Here is a 17,856-nt window from a genome sequence, read left to right as displayed (position 1 = left end):
TACCCTTTTCTTAGTAAATACACCGAGATTTTTTTTCCAGTGTATTCGTCTGAAGAATTCGATGTGAAATATTCACAATTTTCCGAATAAATTCGATTTTTATTGAATGAAAAATGGCAACATCTGAAGGTTCATACGGCGTTTTTCCTTAGCGCGGCAGAGTTCCGGGTCTGACACTCGGTGCTCGGGCATTAATGTGTCGGACGTGACACGTCGCGAAACAACCTGGGCTTTTTTCAACCAGGTTAATGTCTTCCTCGTCCCGTGGCTAAAAAACTGAAAGCCCGCTTATTTTCCTACGTGCATGCACAGTTGCAACTTGCATTTTTTCGTCAACTCCGTGGCTCGATCCTTTCACACCGTGGCAGGAAAACCTGAAAAGCTGGGAACTGCACTGAAAAAAAAATCTCGGTGTATTTACTAAGAAAATGGTAAAATTACCAAGAATTCAGGGTTCTATTTGATCCCAGTTTTTTCTTGGTAAAATTACCATTTATGGAATTGGTAATTTTACCGAGAAATCTCGGTAAAATTATTGACTTTCTCGGTAATTTTACAGATCCCCAGTAAAAACGCCAATATTTTTTATCGACTGTGGTAAAATTACCGAGATAAAATGGCAAAGTTACCGGGAATCGATTACCAATAAAAGTGGTATTCTTACCTGAAAAAACAGTAAAAATACTGGTTTTTAGGTAAGCTTACCAGTCTGTCTTGGTAAAATTACCAATAATTGGTAAAAAAGTGAGATGGTAAAGGTACCAACGGACCTTGGTAAAAACACCGAGGATTTTTTTTCAGTGTGTTAGAGCATTTTATCAGGTCAGGTAAATCAGGGTAAAGTCAGGAAACTTTATGAAATAGACAGGAAATTTTAAAAACGCTCCAATACGTTCGTATTGATGAAACGCTTGGTTGTTTTCTATGTAAGCGCGTTTTTGAGTTCCCCTAAGAGGCTGATCACCGAGATGAAAGGACCCACAGCCTAAAACAACCATCAAAGAGAAAACTACATACTACCTACCAGTAAAATAATAAATTATAGAAAAACGACCATCGTCCTCATCCTGATATCAGAAGCGTTAAATGAAGAGGTGTCACAGAATAATTTATTCATAATATATTTTAGGACCTTGCCCCTCTTCGCCATATTTTTGTTGAGCTGGTGCGTCATTTAAACGCATTGCCACTAGTATACTAGAAGTCAAGAGGTAGATTGAGATCAAAAAGCGCACCTCATCGGCTGAGCACTTAAAATAAACAGAACAAGAGGACATTATTACCATGGTCATTTTTTTTACAATGATGATTTGTAGTTGCGGAGACGATATAACCATCACAACTTTTAGGCCTTTTCGGGGGAACAACAATGAGAAAGCTACATTTTATTAGCATACCTCAACGCTCCCAGCCTTCTCCCAGAAAACAGACTCTTGACTTGAATGACTCGTTGAACGATCAATGCGGTTCATACTAAATGTAATGGGGGGTAAAACCCCTGGCTGCTACGGCTATGCGCCTCGGCCCCCAATGAACGCAACATGCAACACGCGCATGTTTGCGTCATGTCGCAAACATTTGAAGAGCACGAGCTCATCTAGAGATAACACCTGATGATGGTGTCCGGCGATTTGGTAAAAATTAAAGGAAGCTCTAAGTTCTGCGACGCTTGGAGCAAACTTCAGGAGAGAAAGTTTTTGTTCCTGGATTTGATTTTGAGAGACTGCATCGTCGTTAATCAACAGGATGTAAGAGAAATAAGCGAAAGATTGACAAGGCGTTAAGACGGTGGATCGATCATTCACTGGATGGGGTTGACGAACCGTCGTTAGTTCCGGAAGTTCTATTTGAACTCTGGATTTGAAATGTAGAGCTACTTGTTTCTAAAGGAATCTGTAATTTGAATTGCATTTTGCAATTAGGAACCGCACTATTTCTGGGTCATTTATAGAATCACCTATTTATGTAAGGAAAATAACGGAAGTTAAGTTTTTTTTACTACATTCAGGCAAAAATTGTCTTTTCTTATTGCAAAATGTCCATTTGGATTACATTTTTCAATAAGCTATTCTAATATTTGACTCATTTAAGATACATATTTGTACTTTATTTTTTCACGCAGGTAGGCGCCAGAACTGACGAGCCAGAAATAGTATAGCTCCTCGTTGCAAAATGCAGTCCATTTGTACAATACTTTTGAAGCTGGAATTACTATCATCGCAGTTTCGCTAAAATGTGCAAATTCTAGTTTAATGGAAAATAAGTGAAAGGTAATCAGTTAATAAACTGACAGGATAATTGTCTCGTTTAAATGAGTTTTTTCAATGAACAAATATAGAGACAATTTAAATTTTCAGGATCTTGCTTCACACCTACCTATTTGCTGGTTCGCGAGAAAAGAATACAAATAAGTCAGCAAGGAATTAGATAACTGGGATAAAATATAAGTCGTGCAAAGCAAAAGAGGAATCAACTAGAATTTGCATAACTTCAAACCATATTATTAATAAAATTTGACTCGTAAGACCTTGATGGACGCTAAAATATAACATCTAAGCGTAAGAGCAATACAAAACTGTGAGAAAAGAAGGTCGAAGTAAAATACGATTCTTTCTAAAAAGTGTCTCAACATCTAAAATGGCTAAAATGAAACGTTCTCGAGACATAACGGAGCGAAAAATATCTTAGCAAAGAATATCCCACGCCGAGTACTCAGGAGTTATTCCCGAAATAATTTCCCATCAACAACACTTCCAATAAACTTCCGCAGGAAATCCGGTAAAGTCCCGAGGGAGTAAGTGGTAATTTCTTGATTAAAGCGCGCGCGTCCACACAGCCCGAGTTTTATTATTTCCCATCACTCTCCTGCGTAATTGGACATTTCGCCCAACAAATTCTTGTAATACCGTGCTTGCATGAGCACTTTTACGAGAATGTGCATTGAGACAGCGCGAAGCACATGTACCTATCCTGCAGTGATAAGGAAAAACGCCGTATGAACATCTAGACGTTGTCAAAATTCATCCGATAAAAGGCTAATTGCCAGAGAAACATGTGAAAATTATTCTTCCGATTTTTCGAATAATTTTGTTCACGATTTTATCTAAGGTATCCGAAAATTTCAGGGACGAATATTCATAATTTTTTGCAAACATGAATATCCAGTCGGGGAAATTTGGCAGCAATCAAATGTTCACACGGCGTTTTACTCAGCACAGCAGAATTCACGAGCTAGAAGACGAGACTTTGAAATTTAGATGACATGAGCTTCGCAAGTGCCTCTTCCTCATCGGGAAGGTGATAAGCTTCTTCTCAGATTTATGATACTAACTCATCTGCAAGCAAAAATTCCATGGTGTAAGAGCTTTACCTGAGGCATTTCATTGCCAGTAAAAAAAGGTATATTGACAGAGTTTCAGTCACCGCATAATCATAACTAAAAATCACGCCAGGCGTTTATTATGCACTAGCACTAATAATACAATGTCAAAGACCTGCTTCAAAAGTACTACAAGACCTTGCCTTACCTTACATTAGGACTTTACCAATGGCTCCAACTTCTTCTAAATTGTAAAAAATTTTATTTTTCTTGCGTAAAAAAGCGTTTTACCTTTGTATTCTTAGGAAGCTTTCCTCTTTTGGGACTGACCTAAAAGAACGTGAAATTCTCAACCATTGATGATATCTGATGGTCTTCGTATGCGTTTGACATCGTCCTGATTAATCCCTTGTAACAATACCTTTTGAAAGGCAGTGTCCAAAAGCTCCTAAAATTCTGTTAAATTTTACGGAAGGATGAACCATGTAGGAAAAAAATAAAGTGTCCGATAGCGTCAATAATAGCTTATAACCGTTGATACGTAAACCGTGCGAATACTTGTAGCAATGCGATCAGAGTTGTTGGTTCGATCCATCGACACTAAGTGTCGTATTTCTCCGCTTGTATATCGAAAAAAAAGCTGCTGTAGTCACATCACTCACATCCCGGATATAAAAATATGTGCGAGAACTCCTGAATGCTGATATAACACTCTGGCTGTTAAAGTAACATCCTAGGATGTTAGGATGTTTTTTTTAAATAGCCAAAGTGTTAATAACAACATTCAAAAGTTGTCGCACATATTTTTTACATTCGGGATGTTACTACGGCAACTTTCTTTTCGTTTTAAAATATTGCGTCAAAAATGTTCGAGGCTTGCTCCTTTCTTTGCTCTTATGTTACGTGAAATCACGTACAAACCTTATATTTTTGGATGGTAACATCGTAAGGGGTAGAACGCTGCTGTATTACAAACCAAGCATGTACTATTGAAGTATTGAATTTTTTTTAGGAAACGATCAACATCGAACCAAACCAATCTAAAACTCATTCTTATACAATGAGACCGTAGGGCACGAGGAGTGTATTGCTAACTCTGTTGCACAACTCGTATGCTAGGGCATTCCCTCTTCAGCGAGGTATTTTCAACAACTCTCGAGTAAAATACGAAGCGTTTACTTAATGAGATTTTATACACATTACTCTAAACACCCAGAACGATAGCATGTAAAATACTCGTAAATACACGGTGGATCTCATAAAATTTTGATTTTATTACCGGTCAGTTTACCCCAAGTCCGATATAACCAACTCGAAGGTGGATTCAAGTTAGCGGAAACTTTAAAGCACTTGAACTCTTGAGGCAAACAACCATGCTGGACATGCATGCTCGTTTAGCTCGCAATTAACTTGTTGATCTGAAGAGCTTACCCTCAACTGCAATAAATGTTGCTTGTTGCAATATTTTGTTCGGAGAGGATCGGAAGCCAATTGCTCCCATTCACTTGAGACCATCATGCAACTTTGCCAAACACCACATTCTTACATTTTTTCTCTACACCAAATGCGAACGTTAATTCTTCCACCCTATGTTAAAATATACCTCATTTCAAGGATTTCTAGCTTGGGACATTCTGAATGTGTTTCCAAATATTTGTCATTACTTGGCAAATCAGAGTTCTTTTAGACTACAGTCATGGAAGTTGCATTCGGGGTCCAAGACTGTCAGATTGAAATAAAATTTTACATCCTCTATGAACACACGATCGAACTGAACCACTCACAAAGAGCCTTACACAAAAACGGTTGTATGTCCCGTAGCTCTGATTGCTTCCAGTTTTTATTATAATACACCTTACAACAAAGAGCCCTATTTCTGGAGATTTCAAGTCCCTAAAAAATGTTACCGCGTAATGGCAGCTTTGCCCACTTGCCTCTTAAAACATTCGATGAGTTTTAATTCCATGAGGTTATTTGCTTGCGTTTTGCACTCAAATTCTTTAAAATTTTGAGCTTCCATTTGGTTTTTGGTTTCAAAATTAGGTATTATACATTAATCATTACTATGCAGCAGGATGCTTTCGCAGCGGAGGGCTACCATAGACGCAAATTTCTTACGTGGATCCTGAAGTAACACGGACTTTGTCATTGCACTAATCGTGAATTTGACGCCATTTTCTTCTACAAAAAACTCACTATCATTCCAGCTTGACTTTTGATGGCTAAATGCAAAAGCACGCATCTCCTTTTGCAACATTGTTTACTTCCTTACATACTTCCTTGATTTATTTATTTATTTGTGGCAGACTAGTCGACATATTTCCTCACAACTTCTGGATTATTCTTCTCTTATATCACAATATTCTGTACTTTCAAGATATAAGGTTGGTTTGTTTCTCACCGAAAAAATAAAATAGGAGTGGTATTTTTAAAACATTGCAATGGAAATATGTGGTTTCGACCATCGTATCCGTAACTAAAACATCATGAGAAGGTAGTTTTGACAACACTGGATCGGATTTTAGAGGTTATCGACTGGAGAATTTTATCTTAGAGCATCAGACGGCACAGGAGGAGGAGAAGGGTGGCAAGGCGTGCGGGTGTGATGCACGAGTGGTGTCTGTGGTGTGCGGGCTTATCCGATCCGAGGTGGGATTTTGGCGCGGTTAATTCGAAACAGATGCCTTCGAAGAGACGGTTAACGGGCGCGGATTATGTGCAAATAAGGGCCAGTGTTTTATTGCCTCAGCGCCGCAGTCGCGTCTTGGATCATCCAGTGGCGTGGCGTGCTTTGCGATATATCGATTGATCGGCCATTTAAGCCTATGGAAAAGTATCGATAAACAGGCTGTTCGCAGCGAACACCTTAATAATCGATTATTTACCATAGCTTCAAATAGGGAAATATCGATAGATCTCAAAGCACGCCACGCCACTGGGATCATCCTGACCTGTGCCGCGAATGTATAGAATCGTTATCGAGTGACCCTTGATCGATCAATCCCTGTATTTGCAATGCGTAGATTATTTATCGATCAATCATTCATTGATAGATTTATCGATATTATTTGACTGTGCTAAAAAGAACTATGTGCATATGGGGTTTGCGTGCGAGACACAGTTCCTTCTAGCATAAATATCCATTTATCGGTCAAGATCACTCGATATCGATTCAACAATCGAAGCTTAGGCCTCACTCGAGTAGTCAATTCTAGTCATCCAAAATCTAGGTAATTATCCCTCGAAATCGGATTTTTTATCCTCCCTGAAGGATAGCTAGATTTCATATTGTTAGGGGCAGAGACAAGAGACATTGCTATCTTGGCAATAGTAGAGGCCTTAGGAAGTCAATTCTTTAGTCTCGTGACAAGAGGGATGCGATCTCAAAATTCGATATAAATGACAAGTAGCTAAAAACATGGAACCATAATCAATGGGTTATGCCTCATGTCGTTCCGACACAAAATATGGCGGCCATCGAATTCCCTTAAGTAACCGTTTCAACGGATAAATATATAACAACCTCGATCTTGGCGCTTCAGTTCAGCTGTTTCATGTTGTTTGCACTTTAAACAACGCAGAATGGGGATTACGACGATTAAAAAGCGCACCTTGCTGTAGGCGCAATGCTTGAAGTATTCCAGCAGTCTTGCAGGCGTTAACATACGCTCCGCGCGGAGGTGTACAGTACACGCAATGCATGAAGTATCAACCCAGTCTTGCAGGCGCTAGGCGTTTCGCGCCGGCCGCACTGTATTTTGGCAATCATTCACACTCGCGCAGTCAGCGTCACGAAATATGACGTTCATCGAATCACCTGAACTCCGAAAGCATGCTCCGACTGAATATTGCGATTCGTTTTGTCCTCAGATTCCAGATGTTCGCCCGGGACTTACAGAATAGTTCCTCGTCAGATCTTCAGTGTGAGTATCTGATGTGCTGCAGTGTGATGTGAAGTTCATGGATTTTTGATGAAACTTCTCAGAAACCAGAAATCGTTACATGATCGATCAATCATCAAATCGCGCTGTGAAGAAATACTTTATCGGTCAAAGCACGACCATAATAACGGACATCGGGCAACAGCCTTGCGAACTTTGAGCATTAATAACAGCTGACACTTAAGCGCTCTCAGATTAGAACGGCACGGAGCGCGGATGGGGTGCTGTCCGTATTTGACCAAAAGCAAGAGCAGCGTCAGAGCTGCCAACATTCAAAGGCGGAACACTATCTTCCGAGCGGTCTTCTTCTTACTTTCTGATCGGAGGAGTACTCCCCATTCCCGCTTCCTCTCTCCACCGCCGCGTCCAGGCCCAAAATTGCAGAGCTTCAGAATTTCCAAGTGGGCTACTCTCCAGCTCATACATATTTACGGCCGTCATAGGATCCGACAGTTAAAAGCGACTTGAGCTCAAGGCAAACTTCTGCAACTTACCCAGAGATTTTCGGCCTCCTTGACAAAGAAATCTACCCTAAGCGTGCCCATGGAAATTGAACGAATTAAACCATAGTTTGGTTCGACTCGTTCAGTTTGCACCGAAAAAAAAAATATGAAAATTCTAGAAGGCTACCTACCCCCTTCGCAGTCCAACCCCTTGAAACGCCATTTCGAAAGAAAGCGCGTCGTTTTCAAGCCTCGCCTTTACATCTTTTTGACCAAAAAAATATTAGCAGCAAACTCGTATGGTATTAATGTTCTTTTTGACCAAAATAATAGGTTCATCCCACAAAATATACAAAATCTTAGATATTGGTCGATGGACGAAAAAATTCCGAGTCCAAATTTTGTAAGAAACACGAAACATGTATAAGTATGCGATGTACTGATATATAGTTAGTCAGTTAGTTATTTTATTTTTAGACATTCAGCATCCTAGGCTATTAACGTCTTTACGAAAAATTTGGAGGATTTATCGAAGATGAATTTATATGTGGATACGTAGAAGATGGATCGATATACTCTATTTATCGATGCTTGATCGATATAATACATACATTGATGTTCTATGTGCGCCAATTCGAGAAAAAGTCACTCTTTTTTTAAAGACAACGCTTAAAGTTGTCTGCACGTACCCCACATGTCTAGGAAGTAAACGAGTAAAAAGGAGAATGGTAATTATTATGAAGTGAACTATGAGACGGCCGCAAAAACGCACTTGAAGACACACAGCGGACATGGAAAAATGCAACGTTGGTGAAAGCTGCAGAAATGAAACACTTAGCAATTCGGCATCATAAATCAGGTTTAGCTCTAAATTGAAACTTAATTGAGCTCCAAGGGAGTAATCTCGAGTGCAACTATTAAATGGGCGGAGCGATTGGGATACGCGGAAGTCGTTGTTTGATCCTTCTCTGGAAATCCCATTGAGCTTTCATACGACTGCAACAATCCAGAAAAGCTCTGTTTTCCATCAAAAGCTATAGATACTAGCATCCCACGCGTACACTCAGTCGTAGGTATGTCCCGAATGTGCCGCTGTAACTGCTCGAGGTTGAAGTGAACCAGAGACTCCACCAATGAAAGTGACGATTCTTGAAATTTGGCGACACTGTTTTTCCTCCAGTTAAACGTATGCAAAACAATCGATTTATGGTAAGGCAACTTGCCTTACCTAAAATCGATATTTTTAATGGATTTAAACGGAGGAAAAACACTGTCGTCAGCTTGCAAAATCGCCAGTGACCATTGGACCACTCGACAGGGCACGGAATTATGAACATCGCAATGTCCACCCGTCGTCATCAAAATTTCAAGTGAAAGACAACGGACGCACTAGATAACTTTCCGCACTTAATTCGTAAGTGGAAAGTAGAGGAAGAAGTGCAAGTAAGAGAAAGTAGTTGTCATTTTAATGTCACCTCATACCTTCCACTCCTAAAAACCAAAATATAGGTACACCATTTAAGTCGAGAGCTAAACTGGTATAAATGCAGTTCAATCAATCGTTCTCCTAACGAAAGAACGTGACTTCATTTCAAAAGTGCACCAAATGTCGCAAATTGTATTTTCACTAAGAAAATCGTGGGCATTTTTACCTGAAAATTTCTTTGATTTCTCTTCTGATCTCATACAAAACTTTGGAGACAAATGGCACAGGTACATTTTTTTAAAACATTGAATTTTTAGAGTCAGTTGTGTACCCTCGGAATGGAGTTATCCTCCGTGCGGAGAACGATGCATTGTGATGCGAAGTAGGAGCTTATGGAATTGCAGCAGACGTTTAGATGTTATCCCGGCCGGTTCAGTAACGGGCGACGTTCCAGCACACGTTACATCAAGCGTCGACCCCTGAAAACACCACATTCGTGTCAAGTGGGTTGCGCTGTGTCAGTGCAGCGCCGTGCCCGCAGGCAAAAAGCACGCAGGACCGCAAGGAGGGTGCAGAGATGCACGGCGCGACATATCGCTCTGTCTCGGGCGTGATTCTAATGACAGCTTTCGGCCCGTCTGCAAAATTCAACGGATTACTTGGGAGGGGGGTGCATTGGAGGGGGGCTGGGAGAACCGCAAACGCATTAATTGACGTACCCGATCTGAGAGCCTGCTCGGGTGGCGGGAACAATTTAGCGACTACTGGAGCGTCATGGAGATAAATGACTCACTCTGCCATGAGGCCGGGCCCGACTTGCAGAAGACACATGTTAATGATGTTAATTACGAAATAACATCTTATTAGCATCCTTTAAACTCCGAGTGTGTCGAGCGTGCTGTTCCGTTGAGTAGTTCCAGTCTGGTGGGCTTGATTAAACCTATGCACGAGATTAACTTCTGGTCCATTATCCAAGATCCAGGACTAAGTTCTTGTCGTTCATTCAGTTGCAGCAACTGTGGAAATCAGATCGAGATATCGATTCAACATGCTACAAGCAGATAGAAAAATTACATATTTTAGTTCGTAAACGGCCCACCCCAAAAAAATGAAATGTTTCAGGAGATGATAAAAATCACGCAAAAATGAGTCTTTCCACGCAAAAAAAATTAACATCGTAAAAAACCCGAGTTGGGTGGTTTTCGAACTGAGAGATTCAATCACCAACGCTGCAGAGAATGGAAGTTTTCATCGGTGAGTTTTCAAGTGAGCAAATGCACCACCTTGGTGGACCCAGAAAAAGCTGAAGAAGAGGGTCATTTAGGACAAAATGGCAGGCCTCTTGGAAAATTTTGAAGTGTAAGCCAAGTTGAGATGAACATTTATAAAAATTGATCTTTCAATTCTTAATTTTTTTTTTTTTTTAAAAAAAAAATCATTTTTACATGCAGTTATCAACAGCACCAATAGTTACTTTTTGAGTCAATTCCACTTTCCAATGTATTTGATTTTTTTATTATTTTTTTCTTCGATCGGAGCAAAAAATTGTTCATCCAATAATCGACTTGCAAACACGGACAAATATTTTCGTGTTGATAAATTCCCTTTGCGGATTTCTTTTTGAGACAACCGGTATGATGTTTGTCGTGATATGAGTTTTGTTAAGCAACAGAGATTAGTTCGGAATTCTTTTAAAAAAAGTGTAGAAGTCTGAAATTTTCTTTTACATGATTTTATCCTGAGTTTGTCAATATGCATTGTAAAAACTACTAGGGTGTGCGCGCGTGTGTTTGTGTTTGGCGCAATAGTTGTCGAAGCCAGTTTTATGTTGCTTTCTGTTTGGAGACGCTTAAGCGATGTAAGAGCCAGGCTGGTGCTGGGGGAGAGGGGGGGCTGGGGGGCTGGGGAGCCATATTTCGAGGCGATTGATAGAGGACGCTGCCACCGCTGCTGCTGCGGGAAATTTAAGAAAGTCAAGAGCTGCTTCAGATTAATGGCCACCAGTTCCCTTTTTACGCTCCGATATACCTCGGGTTCTTTTTCACACTGTTTAATATCCTGTCTCACAAAACGAATTTTCATCCAGACCAGCCTCCGGGTCTCGTACTCTCATCATCCGAGTCGCTCGCTTCATCATCTGGGGTTCATTCATCAGGAGCAAACTTTTTTGCGGGAGGAGGTGGAGGGTGGCGGGTCAGATTTTTAGAAGGCCCTCGGCTGAATTCCCAATGAAAATCCGTATAAATTCCTCTCTGCATGTTGACTAGTAGGCACGACGTAACAGATGACTTCGTTTTAAGAGTAGTGCCATACCCAGGGCTGTATTCGAAGTCGTTACTCTAGCAGCTCCTTTTCTGAGGGAACTCCATATGGTTTACATTGTGACTAATGAGGATTTATAGGGATCCTTAAATGGTAAAACACACTCTTTTAAAAAATCTTGAGAGACTCAACAGAAAAACTTTAGAAATAGATCAATATGAGAGATGACAATGATTTGCCACCATAGCTAAAAATGAAAAAACGGAAGGAAACATCCTATAATCCTTATAAAGTTTTCAATAGATGCAAACCCACCTCAAAACTTTCAAAAGTAACAACATTTTTCTGATGTATTTTAATTTTTGGTATAGGACCAATAGTGTAATGGGCCTGTTGCATGCAAGAGATACAGCCGTGCGAATAGACTTTTTTGGGGTTAAATGACACGAAAATTACGATGGTCACATTAAAAAAGTCTGAAATACACTCCTTACTGCGCAATTTGCGTCGTTAGGAACGCGCTTTTTCAAATTTCCCGCGTCTGGGGGCAGTTTTCTAACGAAAACAATTAACGGCAACTCGCGGCTATTTCCGGTCAACTAAAACTGACAACATAACCTAAAAATCGGAGCTCGTGGTATCGTGAAATGAAATGTAGAAGGATTGCGTTGGATATTTAAAAGTTGATCGATTTGGTTACCGCATAAAGCGTATATGGACCACTATCAGAGATCACGTTGGGTTTGTAAACAAACTGAAGGAAAAAATAACAACAACAACAACGACTCGGCATCTTCCGGAAATCACCGAGCCCGCCGTTTGCTCGTTTCCGGTGATTAGAAAACTGCCCCCAGACGCGGGAAATTTGAAAAAGCGCGTTCCTAACGACGCAAATTGCGCAGTAAGGAGTGTATTTCAGACTTTTTTTAATGTGACCATCGTAATTTTCGTGTCATTTAACCTCTAAAAAGTCTATTCGCGCGGCTGTATCTCTTGCATGCAACAGGCCCATTAAGTGTCTATTTTGAATGTCATACTACATGTACATGTATTGTTCCTTAGCTAACGATTTCCAAAGTTACATGGCTGAATATTATCCGAGGTTTGCGAAAATTTTCCTTTTCTTGATGCTAACATGTAAAGGATCTACATGAACTTAGACTAATCACATCGTAAACCACACGAGGCCTCCTATAGAAAAAGCTGCTTAAGAAACGACTAGGAAGACGACCCTAAAACAGCTCAAAGGGTTATGAGCTTTCATTGAAGCCGTGGCATGGGATGTGTGAAGACGGCAGGTCTCGGTAGCCGAGGCATTTCTTTTGTTCAGCTCTTTCACCTTGCCGCAAGGCAGGGAGTGCGGCACAAGGCGGCGCGGCGTTCAATAGTTAACTGACTATTATCAGAGCAGGCTATTGGCTGAGTGTCGTTGTTGCAAGAGTTAAATCTCGCCCTAAAGACGTGCAAGGAGAAGAAAACTCGCCCTTATCTCTCCGCCCGATCAAAACGTCAGGAGCTCGTGGGCGCCGCTAGGGGTCGCGGGGTGGGGCGGGGGTGGGGGAAATTACAAAATACGCCACACACAGCTTTTTCTGCCACGCTGGTCGGGCGCCATCCTTCATTATAACAGCTTTATTAAATTATTGCATTTGTAATTGCCCGTATAATAAGGAAGTTGGCAGAATTATAACCATATTTCACGCTTTAGCGACCGGATTCCTGCGTAGCTACAGGGGTGGAAATCGCGCAGGAAATCCCGTTGCCGAATTTTCCCGGGAAATTCCCCGCGTTCCTTTGATATTAGCTCACTTTTCTTTTCGGATTTTAACTCTGTCGTGTTTTGCCTGCTGTTTTGAGTGGCACACGTGCTTACCTATTGAGTCTTCCCGAGGAGATATCTTAGCCGTTTCGACCCCAAATATTTTTGCGAAATGTCACACCTTAGAGGTGATCCTTCTGAGTGTGAAAAACTGTATATGCTGTAATAAATCACATTTATACAGAGTTACAGAAACATCGCCCTTTACTCAACGACTATCATAAATATAAGCTTTCATGACATCCTAAATTTTCGTTCTCTGTCGTGGTTTGTTCCGGAGATCCGTCGCGCGCTCTGCGGCGGAAGTCTTTACCGAGTAATACTAATTCAATTTGAGTTGTAAAATTATGCTTTATGAATTCAATTAACTGTTCAAAGTACGTAAATCAGGATTATTTCCATAGTTCGTACGGTAAGGGTAGGTTCCAAACTAATATTATACACACGCATATTTTGTATGTTTTCCTTCGGAGCTCGGCTGATCTTAATCCTTACATTTTAATAGGTCAAAGTTTATCAACAACAAAAACGGGCTTTTTAGACCCCGGATAATTTAGCCTCAGTATCTTTCAGGAAAAATTATGATCACTGGAGGATCCATTTCTTATGAGCCTAGGCCTCATGGAACTTTCAGCATTAAAAAAAAAAAAAAAAAAAAAAAAAAAAAAAAAAAAAAAAAAAAAAATGGACGTTCCACGCATCTTATTCTAAAGTGTAGATAATGAGGTTTCATTTATTTATATCACCGTGAACTTTATTCAAATACACAGATAGGCATATATTTACTCAGTTTTGAAACAGATTTTGTCCATTCAATAAAGGAAAATCAAATTTAACCTCTCCTATTGGCAACGTTGATAACAGGTGACGCAAGCGATAGACAGTTATACATGTCTGTTTTCATGGTTACTTTGAGTTAATTTTTTTCGTTTTAGCTTTTTTCCGATCATTTCGAGCTCTCATCCCGCACCATCGCGCCATCGCGCCTTCAATTTCGTAGATACGACACGGACATCAGTCAAGCACGAATAGTTGTATCTCTACGCCGTCATTATCGCGCGCTCTTCCCCTAGCTTTGTCTCCAAGTTGTGTTGGTTCCGTCAGACATCTCGCGCCATCGCGCCTTCAATTTCGTAGATACGACACGGACATCAGTCAAGCACGAATAGTTGTATCTCTACGCCGTCATCAACGCGCGCCCTTTCCCTAGCTTTGTGTCCATGTTGTGTTGGTCCCGTTTGTCTTACTTTTATAGTAGTGCCTTTAGGGCTCTGAGCAACACTCAACACAGCCGTAGACAGGAAAACGTAATTTAACTTCATTTTTTTAAACTGTGTCACCGAATTTAAGCGACATCTCACTAGCAGCATGGACCGGAGCAGTGGCGTGGCGTGAATGATCGATTATCGATATTTCCCCATTTGAGCTGTGGTAAAGAATCGATTATTAGGGTGTTCGCTGCGAACACCTTAATAATCGATTCTTTACCACAGGTTTAAATGGTAGATCAACCGATATATCGCAAAGCACGCCACGCCACTGGACCGGAGTCTTGCGAGTTCACACTTTACGCCATTGCGCCTTCAATTTTGCTTATGCAGCGTGGACATTAATTAAGCACCAAGTAACTATATCTCCACGCTGTCACATCCCGCGTTGAAGTGTATCTCATTTTTGAAATTTGAGGGAAAAAAACAAAAATTATTATTATTATTTTGTTGCTCAAAATATGCTATGATTTGTCCAAATCAATCATCCTAGCAATCATAAAAAAACAATGGAGCGCATTTTAGACTTGCTAAATTTTCATTTTGCCTTGATTTCAATCGATTGCGTCTCTCCTTCCCCAACTCCTCAGTCATAACCTTCAGTCAACTCGCCCACCTAATCAACCACAGTGTCCAAGTTATGTCACTTTTCTGAATAAATGTGCTATCCTCTAGTCTTTCCTGAAGAACTGTCTTGTGTAAAAAAATCTTAGTCTATCAAGTAGTAACATGATGAGATTACGGCATAATGCATAACGCCTCTCGGTGAATTAACCGCGAAGCGATGTGACTTTGTCGAGAGTGTTTGGAAGCACCACTGGACGTGAGTGAATGATTGGTTGAAGTGCCTCAAAAATTGAGTGAAAAGAAAATGACTGTAAGGCGTTTCTGCAGGAGCGTCACAAAGGTCAGAAGTTGCGCATTCACTTGACATGCGGTCAGCCGTAACCGCCGTTAACTGTCGGCAATCTTTGTCGCAAGGTGAAAAGAACCGCGGTCAAAAGTCGCTTCGTGTTTTATGAGCTCCTCTTTTTTTATCCTCCCACTTTTTCCCCAGCTTCTCTGGCCCTATTCACAAATTCTTTGGGCTACACTTAAAAACGATATCAAGCTTATAGATTATACATTTTAATGTTTTATACATCGATGCATTTCAAACCCATCTTTCGAAAAGAAACTTCTTCTGCGAACTTAATCGGACTCGTATTTCCAGGGCAATGCGAATGAGTCAATCTTAGACGTACTTGGACGTACGTAGTGTACAACTAAAAAGCCGTAGGATTTGGATCCAAAGTGTTCCATCAAAAAATCATTATTTCAAAATAATTGATCAGAGGCCGAACCTTAATTAAAATTTTTTATTCATTGCCGTGGTCCGACTTTAATCAACTATTTTAAAATCTTAAAAAAACCAGGCACTAAGCGGGTCCGTACATAAAAAATCATTCTCTGCGATAATCTGGAATATTTTACTCCGTGAAAAACAAAGGCCACTGTTCACTGTGGAAAAAATCCTCGGAAACCAATTGAATTTTCTATCATCAGCACCTCTGCAGGCTTTCTTGTATGATATGAAAAGTAAGAAAAGCTGAGTCTTCCAAGTAAGGTTTTATCGTTGATAATTTGTTGAGAACGTTTACAAAACAACGAGAATCAATTGTTGAAAGGTGAAGCAAAGCGCGAACAATAGAAACGCCATCCAGAGGTCACAACGGGCTCACTCATTCAATGAAGACCACTGTCATCCGCAATTAAACGATTTTCCACGCAAATAATCTTCCCCCTCTTTCACTTCCGTCTTAGTCCATAATCCTCTCTCGGCAAGCTTGCGTTGAATGGCACCGCTTGAGGAGATCGCTGGCTTGCAAAAAAATAATAAAATGAGGCGGGAAGAAGCGCTAAGGATGATCCATCCTCCGGAGACTTGAGCAGATTTTTCCTAATCACCAAGAAAGCGAAGTTTCAGGTTTTCATCTCTCAGTGGCAAACATTCCAATCAACGGGAAGTTTATTAAAAAAATGATCTTCTAGGTGACTGCTGCAGGTTGATGCACATTTGACAGAATAGTAAAAATTTTTGTTTTTTTTGTGTTCTTCGTATTTCTTTCTTGAGAATAATCGACGAACCATTTCGTCGTTTACAGGACGAAGGAACGTAAATCCATACCAATGTTGCCAAATTGACTCAAACAATTGATTATTTTACAAAAATGTACATATGCAATTTGTGTCCAAAAATTTTCTGATTTTTTCATGAAAACTGAGGAAAAATAAGTGAAATTTTCAGTTAGGAATGCTCAAGATGCTCTTTGTTAATAAGAAATTTACGAGGGGAAATTTGGCAACATTGAAATGGAGTTACGTTCTTACGTAAGAGAAACGACGCTTTAGCCCAAATGTTCTATCGAGCCAAGAAGCCGGCGATTTTATACATTTTAACATTTACCCAATGAAATGATTTTCTTTATGAAAAAACATCCAAATTGACAAAAGCGGGTTTTTGCTGCAAATCAGGTAATGAAGTTGAAGTGGTATGATTCAAGCTGTGGCAGTGAACAGCTGGGTCATAAAACGAGTACGCCACTGCATTTTATTGCAGCACTTGTGTACATTTTCAGTTTCACTTTAAAACTTAAGAAAGGAATTAATTCTTAATGTATTCATAGCTTGCCCTTTTAAAACAATAAAGGTTCAGATTAAAGTGAATAGCTCTAATTTAAAAAATAAGCAGTCGAATGTATACGTTTACGTGCGTCATATAATTTGGTAGAATGCATATCTTTGATTGACGAGAAACGTAAAGAGGAGATCTCATTCATCATCGATTTCACTGAAACTCAAAAATCTTGAAAAACATTATATCCGGCTTTAATTTAGCTCATTGTCGCAAGCTTTCCAGTGATTGAATAGTGGCATGATTCTCAGATGTCAGGATTGCTTAGGAAAGGAAGTTGGAATAATTCACCAAGCGTGCTGTACGGAGCGGTGACTTCACCTCTTTGTTGGTCCGCCTTCAATTTTTAGTGTAGGCAACCCGAGCTCCCACGTGGTCGAATAGTGGTATCACTCTCAGATGTCAAGATCGCTCGAGGAAGACAGCAGGAGTAATTGATCCAACGCCCAACTAAGACGTTTGGCGTGGATCGTTGATTTTACTGTATTTCTTACTTTTTGCGAGATAATTTGCTTCCTGTAACTTTGATATCGCTCTGTGGGAAAATTGATATTCTTAAGATACTGTATATGCGTATTGACGTATTTGTATTATTTAGGAACAATTAGCACATAGATAAATAAATACAAAGCATACATTTAAACACATAATTAAAATGTATCTACGTAAAAGTAGTTTTTTAGTGTAAGCAGGATCGGGTTCCT

At 40.1% G+C, this 17,856-nt stretch overlaps 1 protein-coding gene across 7 annotated transcripts in view; it reads left to right on the top strand.

The window, feature by feature from the left end:
- Mp (collagen XV/XVIII-type protein multiplexin) overlaps nucleotides 1-17,856 on the top strand; it is a 240,236-nt gene that overhangs the window by 75,395 nt on the left and 146,985 nt on the right. The window lies entirely within an intron of this gene.

The sequence above is a fragment of the Bemisia tabaci genome, chromosome 1 (assembly GCF_918797505.1).
Source record: "Bemisia tabaci chromosome 1, PGI_BMITA_v3".
NCBI classification, from domain to species: Eukaryota; Metazoa; Arthropoda; class Insecta; order Hemiptera; family Aleyrodidae; genus Bemisia; species Bemisia tabaci.
The sequence above is the reverse complement of the archived record's forward strand: the minus strand, read 5'-3'. Positions and strand labels throughout refer to the sequence as shown.